The sequence below is a fragment of the Miscanthus floridulus genome, chromosome 8 (genome assembly GCF_019320115.1).
Source record: "Miscanthus floridulus cultivar M001 chromosome 8, ASM1932011v1, whole genome shotgun sequence".
Lineage (NCBI taxonomy): Eukaryota > Viridiplantae > Streptophyta > Magnoliopsida > Poales > Poaceae > Miscanthus > Miscanthus floridulus.
The window spans coordinates 49,625,828-49,633,518 of NC_089587.1; positions in this window are offsets into that span (position 1 = coordinate 49,625,828).

Sequence of the window (7,691 nt, forward strand, 5' to 3'; positions counted from 1 at the left end):
AAACTCGCCCCGTCCGCATGACCCCAACGCGGCCCATCTGCCGCCCCCCGGTATCTGAGCCGTGCCCCATGACTTTCTAGACATACATCTGAAACATGAACCACTTGCAACATGTGTCTAAAGCAGATGAAACATTTGGAACATACACTTTCAACATATGTGTGAACATATGCAACATCCAGATAAAACACTTGCAACTTGTAACATAAAAACACTTATTGCAACATAAGATGAAACAGCTGAAACATTTGCAACATACTCTTGCCACATGTGTGAAACATATGCAACATCCAAATCAAAACGGTCCAACAACAGATGAAACATTTTGAACAAACTCTTACAACATGCCTCTAAAACACTTGCAACATATGAAAACATCCTAGTCTAATTTTGCAACATCCATATGAGACACTTGCAATGTACCTCTGAAACATCTGAAACACTTGAAACATACACTTGCAACATGCGTTTTCAGCACATCGCAACATCTCCTTGCTGCTTGGAAGAATGAAGGCTCGTCGGCGTGTGGAGTTCGCCGGAGACAGCGGCCCGACGGCGCTTGTAGGCAGCGGGCCGGCGGCAGTGGCTGCGCGACGCAGTAGGGAGGCAGCGCCGGCCGTGCGCCCTAGCAGGGCCGGACGCCGAGCGCCGCGCCTGGCAAGGCCAGCTACCGCGCGCTGCGACTTGCAGGCGACCGCGCGCTGAGACTAGGAGAGGGCAGTCGCGCGCCACGCGCTATTAGGGCTAGTAGTCGAGTGCCACGCGCGGGAACGGAGCAAAGCGAGGCATGCGGGAGTGATTTTTTATAGAAACAGATGAGTAGATAATGGAGAGGGTCGTTGGGCGAGCGGCACGTGCGGGAGTGAGCGGAACGAGGCGTCTGGCTAGACGGAAGGATGTCTTAATTGTATCATTATCGTTTCACCTACCACGCCACGTCGCCACCGTCTTTCCCTACTCCCTAATGTGGTAACCAGATTGACAACATCCGAATAGGTCAACACTCAATAGGGCAACTGCGTCGATTTGAAGAGTAGGGGCTATTCTTTCTTCGGTCAATTCATGGAGGATGTATTTGTATATAAAAGTGTACCGATTTTTATAATATTATATAAGTGTATTAGGAAAACATATTAAGTGTTGTAAATATTGTTAGTTTTAAAATCTTATCAAACTTAATACGGTCTGATTCGGTACTATGCTATATTTTTCAGATCAAAGGAGCACACGTGAGGATGCTCACGGCCAGCAATTAGGTGTTAAAGGATGTCAAACTTCATATATTTCCTTCTAATATAGTTGCCTTGTAGTAGTTGTTTAAGAGGTCGACACAAATAAAAAAGTTGTATGTTATGAAAAACATAATAAATCTAATAACATTAGTCATGTCTTGTTAACAATTTATTATATATTTATAAACCAAAATTCAGAAATTTAACCTACTACAATCATAAATCGACTTAGATTTTTATGGGTTAGAGTATGAATACAAAAATGGTAGGTCTTGTTTGCAACCCCACGAACCCGTTCTACGTACTTATAAAGGTATAAAACCATCACTGTCAATTTTGGGCTACCGCATTTCTAGATTCTGGATGAAATAGGCTAGAGTGCTAAATCTAGATAGCTAGAGCTTATGCCTACAAAAGCTCGTAAAGGCTCACCTCTCATGTGCTTCCGTGCTACGTCTCGTGGTTTGCATGCAAGCATCATATGCCATGTATGTGCCCATGTATCATCTACATGGATGGTGTATCAAACCAAATAAAAAACACCACCCGTAATTTGATAATAGTTAGGTTGCTAATATATCTATAATCGACATACTTGAGTACTATACTTAGGAACATGCTTTTGGCGCGGTTGCATAATTAACTTAAACCTTTTAATTAATCTTTAATTTAAAAGTATACTAGTTTCTACTCTAATGTTATCCTGTTGCTCGTAAAGTAGCACAACAGTCCAGCCGTATAAGGAAAAACGAAAATGCGAGAAAAAATAAAGAGAAATATATAGGGAAAGAGAGAATGGTATTGGGAGGTTAGCCACGTGGCGGGGCTGATAGCGGATCAGCGCGGCGCGAGGGCCGAGGGACGGAGGGATAGATGGCGGGCGCGGGATTTGGAAGTTGGCGAGGGGCCTCTGTGCAAATCGGTCGCTTCCCCGTTGGAGGGCTGCCCTGGCCAAAGTAAACGTCACGGCGGGGGTCGCAACGGGCCAAACGCAGCACGTTCGTTGCCGACGTTGGCGTGGCGTGTCCGCACCCGGGCCGGGCCGCCGGCCGCCCCCCCGCCTGCCCGGCCGGCGTTGCTACTCACGAGAGGGGATCTATCCGCAGTGATGGCATGGCATCTGACGTACGGTCGGACTGCACCTGCGCCCGCATCATGGTGGGCTTGCGTGCCGGGGGCATGTATTTTGGCGTTATTATGGATAGATACTTTTTTTGGGAGAAGAAAAAAAGGTGTAAGATATGCTTGTATTGATTTTTTTTAGATAATATAATATATATATATAATAAGATATGCTTGTATTGATACATCAGCACGCATCCATCTCTACGCACGATCGACGGTGGCAGGCATGACATTGATGAGCCGTTGCCTGCCTTTATTAGCGAATCCATCTCCAGCCTCCGGTTCTCCGCCCACGAACTAATTAATTAATCGCAATAAAAAAACTAATTAATTAATCACCTCTCGCAAAGGTGTGCTCACGCAAATGCCATGGTCACAGTTGCTGCCGTGGTGCAAGCCTACAAGGGGCAGGTGCTCTCCTTGCACGGCACAGTGGCACTAGTACGTTCATATTCACCGTATTTTTCACCTAGGCATACTAGCGTGCGGACGTTCGGACAAAAGTGCGTGTCCAGGCGCCCAGACCTCCTCCGTCATACGCGCCCGTCACTCCTTCCTGACCCCTCCTCTCTCCACAAGTCTGGAGCCCCGTGCCTTCTCCGTCATGCACACCCGCGCAAAACGTCATGCCCACCGCTCCTTCCCCCTGACCCCCTCCTCTCTCTCTCTGCACATATGGGACCTAGGATGAGGACGAGCTCAACCCGTATGCATGACCCCAACGCGCCCCATCTACCGGACCCCAGCGTCCGGGACGTGTCCTACGACTCTCTGGACATACCTCTGAAACATGAAATACTTGAATGCAACATACGTCAGAAGCGGATGAAACATTTAGAACATACACTTGCAACATATGTGTGGAAGATATGCAATATCCAGATAAAACAATTGCAACTTGCAACATAAAAACACTTACTGCAACATAAGAATGAAACGGCTCAAACATTTGCAACATACTCTAGCCACATGTGTGAAACATATGTAACATCCAAATCAAAACGCTTGCAAAAACATATGAAACATTTTGAACAAACTTTTGCAACATGCCTCTGAAACACTTGCAACATATGAAACATCCCGGTCTAATTTTGAAACATCCATATGAAACACTATTAGCCCATTTTGTATATAAAAGTGGACCAGTTTTATAGTACTCCCTCCGTCCTAAAAAAGTGATATTCTGTGATTTGAAATTTATCCGAGAAAAAATGATGTAATAATCTTTAGACACGTTTTTGGCCCACAAGAGAATCTGCATGCGCACCAAATCCGGCCTTTAATTTCCTTAATCGAACGCATCCAGCCATGCATGCTTGCATGCAACACATGTTAATTAGACAAGTATAGCACGAGACATCCTTTTAAGGAAATCAAGCGCAACAAACCAAGGGAATTAGGGATATTTCTCTTCTCCACTAATCTGTGTGAAAAATCCTAAAACATCACTTTTTCTGGGATGGAGGGAATATTAAATTAGCGTATTACGAAAATATATTAAGTGTTGTAAGTATTGTCAGTTTAAAATTTTTATCAAACTTAAAACGGTTTGATTCGGTACTATGTCATGACTATATTTTTTCCAGATCAAGGGAGCACACGTGAGGATGTTCATCTTCGTGTAATTTCTTTTTCCTTGAATGACCCTCATCGAAAGCACTATAACTGCTCACGCCCAGCAATTAGGTGTTTAAGGGATGTCTTTACTAAACTTCATATATTTCCTTGTTTATTAATTGGTCGACACCGTCTAGAAAGTAACACTTTGACACATAAATATTACAGGTGTTAAAATTTAAATAAAAAAAGTTACATGTTATGAAAAAAACACAATAAATAAATCTAATAACATGAGGCGTTCGTTGCCGACGTTGGCGTCGCGTGCCCGCACCCGGGCCTGCCGCTGACGAGGGATGACAGGACCCGAGCCCGGAGGCGTTTGCCTGTCCGCAGTGATGGCATGGCATCTGACGTACGGTCCGACTGCGGCTGCACCCGCATCATCATGGGCTGGCACATATTTTGCCTTTATTATTATGGATAGATAGAGATACCGGGAGAAAAAAAAATATAAATAAGATATAGTATGCTTGTATTGATAAATAGCCTATTTGTTTCGGCTTATTCGCTCGTATCTGACTTATAATCCACGGTTTAAATAGTGTTTTTCTCTCACACCGAATGTCGATTTGAGGAGGACTTGGGTCAATCCATGTAGGACACCACCACTAGAGTATATATACTACAAATATTAGCCCATTTGTACATAAAAGTGTACCAATTTTTATAGTATTAACTATTAAATAAAACGTATTACAAAAATATGTTAAGTGTTGTAAGTATTGATATAGTTTTAAAATTTTGTCAAACTTAATACGGTTTGATTCGGTACTAGTATGTCATGGCTATATTTTTTCAGATCAAGGGAGCACACGAGAGGATGTGCATCCTCATGTAATTTCTTTTTTCCTTGAATGACCCCTCATCGTAACTGCTCACGGACACATCATATGTCATGGGCCCATGTATCATTTACATGGTGTATCAAACCAAATAAAAAACACCACCCGTGATTTGGTAATAGTTAGGTTGCTAATATATCTATAATCGGCATACTTGGGTACTATACTTAGGCACATATGCTTTTGGAGCGGTTGTGTAACTTAAACCTTTTAATCTTTAATTTAAAATTGTACTAGCTTCTACTCTAATGGCATCCCGTTGCTTGTAAAGTCTTGGAGGTTAGAGCACAACAGTCCAAACCTATAAGGAAAAACGAAAATGCAAAAAAAGAGAGAAAAATATAGGGAAAGAGTGAATGGTATTGGAATATCACAGTAGCGTCAGTCTTACCTAGACTTGTTTTCAAACGCAAGGCTTGCCTTGCCTGTGGCGGCGAGCCAATTCTGCTCGCTTAGGTGCCTTTTGTTCCACTAGCTATCCTTATCTAACCTTATCTAGCAAGATAATAGATGGAGAAAAAGTGTCTAGATTCCCTGCTTAGTCACATCGTGGCTTGTGCAAGCGAGTTTTTTCCCTTGTTGAAGCAGGTGAGTGGAATTGGTTGATCCGCCACCAGCAAGGTAGCTAGGCAAGGCTCGCTTATCAAAGCAAGACCAGACATAGTAGATGTTGTCCTTAGAGGACGTTTAGGGTGTGTTTATTTGTCTGGACACGGGTACAAGCTGGGTAGACTACTGCAGCTGGACATGTTTGTTTGCTTGGACGCACTACAGGTCTAAGTCGCATGAGCCTAGCCGTGGGGAAATGAAATCAAGTTTCGTTCTCCTGGGTGTGGATCACTCCGGCTTAGGCGTTGGTCCAACACAGATGAGGGTGACTGAGGTGTTGGGGCCACAACACTTTGAGACAAACAAACAACATCTGTACAAAGATACGCCAAAAAGATACAAGTCCACCAAATTTGAGAAGGTGCACCAGTCTGCCCTGCCGCTGCACGAGCGAGCCTAATCTAGACAAACAAACACACCCTCCCAAGCAAGATTATTTTATCCTACCAACACAAGCTCCAAGAAACTTGCTTGGCAGAGAGAGAGTCATTGCTTTGAGACAAACGGCTTGTTCGCTGGTTGGTTTCTAGGCTGACTTGGGCTGGCTGGTATTGGTTTATTGTGAGAGGAAAACACTGTTGGCTGACTGGTTTGGGCTGGCTGAAACCAACAAGCGAACAGGCTGAAAGGTAGCCGAACATCTAAACGTAGCAACAACGTCAAATCCGTGCTCAGCAAGGGTAGGCAGGTTTTGAGTGAGGAACCAAACACACCATGATGTTTGGATCCCTCGCCTCGCCTTACCTTGCCAGGCTAGAAGTTGAAACAAAAACAGTATTTGGATCTCTTAACCAGCCACCTCGTTATTTGTGCGACCAAGGAATTCCTTGCTGTGCTGGTTGAGCAGGTTTGGCTTGCCTGCGCCGGCAAGGTTCGCCTTGCCAGGGGAGGTTAGGCAAGGAAACCTGGGAACAAACGTGTATATTGCGCAGGCCTGAGGCGATCCAAACAGTAGCTGGCTAGACAAGGCGAGACACGGACCGAATTTTTTACTTTTTAGCCCTTTTTTCGAAAGTTTATCTCAAATAGACCCTTGGCGGAAAGAATTCAGAACATGGACCCTAGCTCGGCGCCATCGATGCTGGCGCCGAGCCCCTGGGCTGGGGCGAACTTACATGGAACGAAGCTCGGCGCCGTAGATGCTGGCGCCGAGCTCGGCGCCGTTGACGCTGGCGCCGAGCATGCAGTTTCAGGATATATAAATTTTGTGGATATATAAAATTTTGGCTTGTTTTACCGTGAGATGGATATATAAAATTTTAGCTAATAAAATTTTATATATCCATCTCACGGTAAAAGTAGGGTGTTAGGTTAAATTTAGGGTGTTTGATGTGCTTGCTAACCATCGGCCTCACCAAACGTAGGCCTCCAAAAGGCAAGGTCAACCCTTCTGTTCTGCTCGCGCATCAATCGACCCATCGACAGACTGGTCTGGTATTCAGCCCTGCCTGTCTGGAACGGCACACGGACGGCAAGGCATGGCCCTGCCCGCCCGGCTGCATGTCCCTGATCTAGTGGATTCTTCTTTCCTTCCTCCCCCTCTGGCGTAATCTGGCCCTCTGGCCTCTGCTGTAAAATCACGCACGTCGTACTTTGCTATTCACGCGTGCATCTGATGATCTGATCTGGTCTCACTCGTCTGGTGACTGGTGTTGTCCAGAGGCCAGAGCATATATTCCAAATAATGCTGCAGTGCCAGAGGACAGTTACAAGATCTGCACGTGGCCGGTAGAGTATCGGCATCTAAAAATGGTACCTTTTAGCAAAGCCGGTACCGACGCGCGGACTAGTTTATTTAGCCACAAAGTTCTTCTTCACCAGCTGGCTCGTCCGTCGTCGTTTGACCAAGATTCTCCTCGGGCCGCCTCGAATTCGAATCGACCTGACGACGCACGTCGTCAACGGTGCCTGAAACTGCATGCTCGGCGCCAGCGTCAACGGCGCCGAGCTCGGCGCCAGCATCTACGGCACCGAGCTCGGCGCTAGAGTGACTGGCGCCGAGCTTCGTTCCATGTAAGTTCGCCCCAGCCCAGGGGCTCGGCGCCAGGGACGCTGGCGCCGAGCTCGGCGCCAGCATCGATGGCGCTGAGTTAGGGTCTATTTTCTGAATTCTTTCTGCCAGGGGTCTATTTGAGAGAAACTCTTAAAAAAGAGGGTAAAAAGTAAAAAATTCGGAGACACGGATCACCGGGGGAACCAAACGCGCGCGCGCCCCATGTTTCTTGTCGTTTTGAAGCGATGGTCAGTGTTGCCTGTTGCGGGG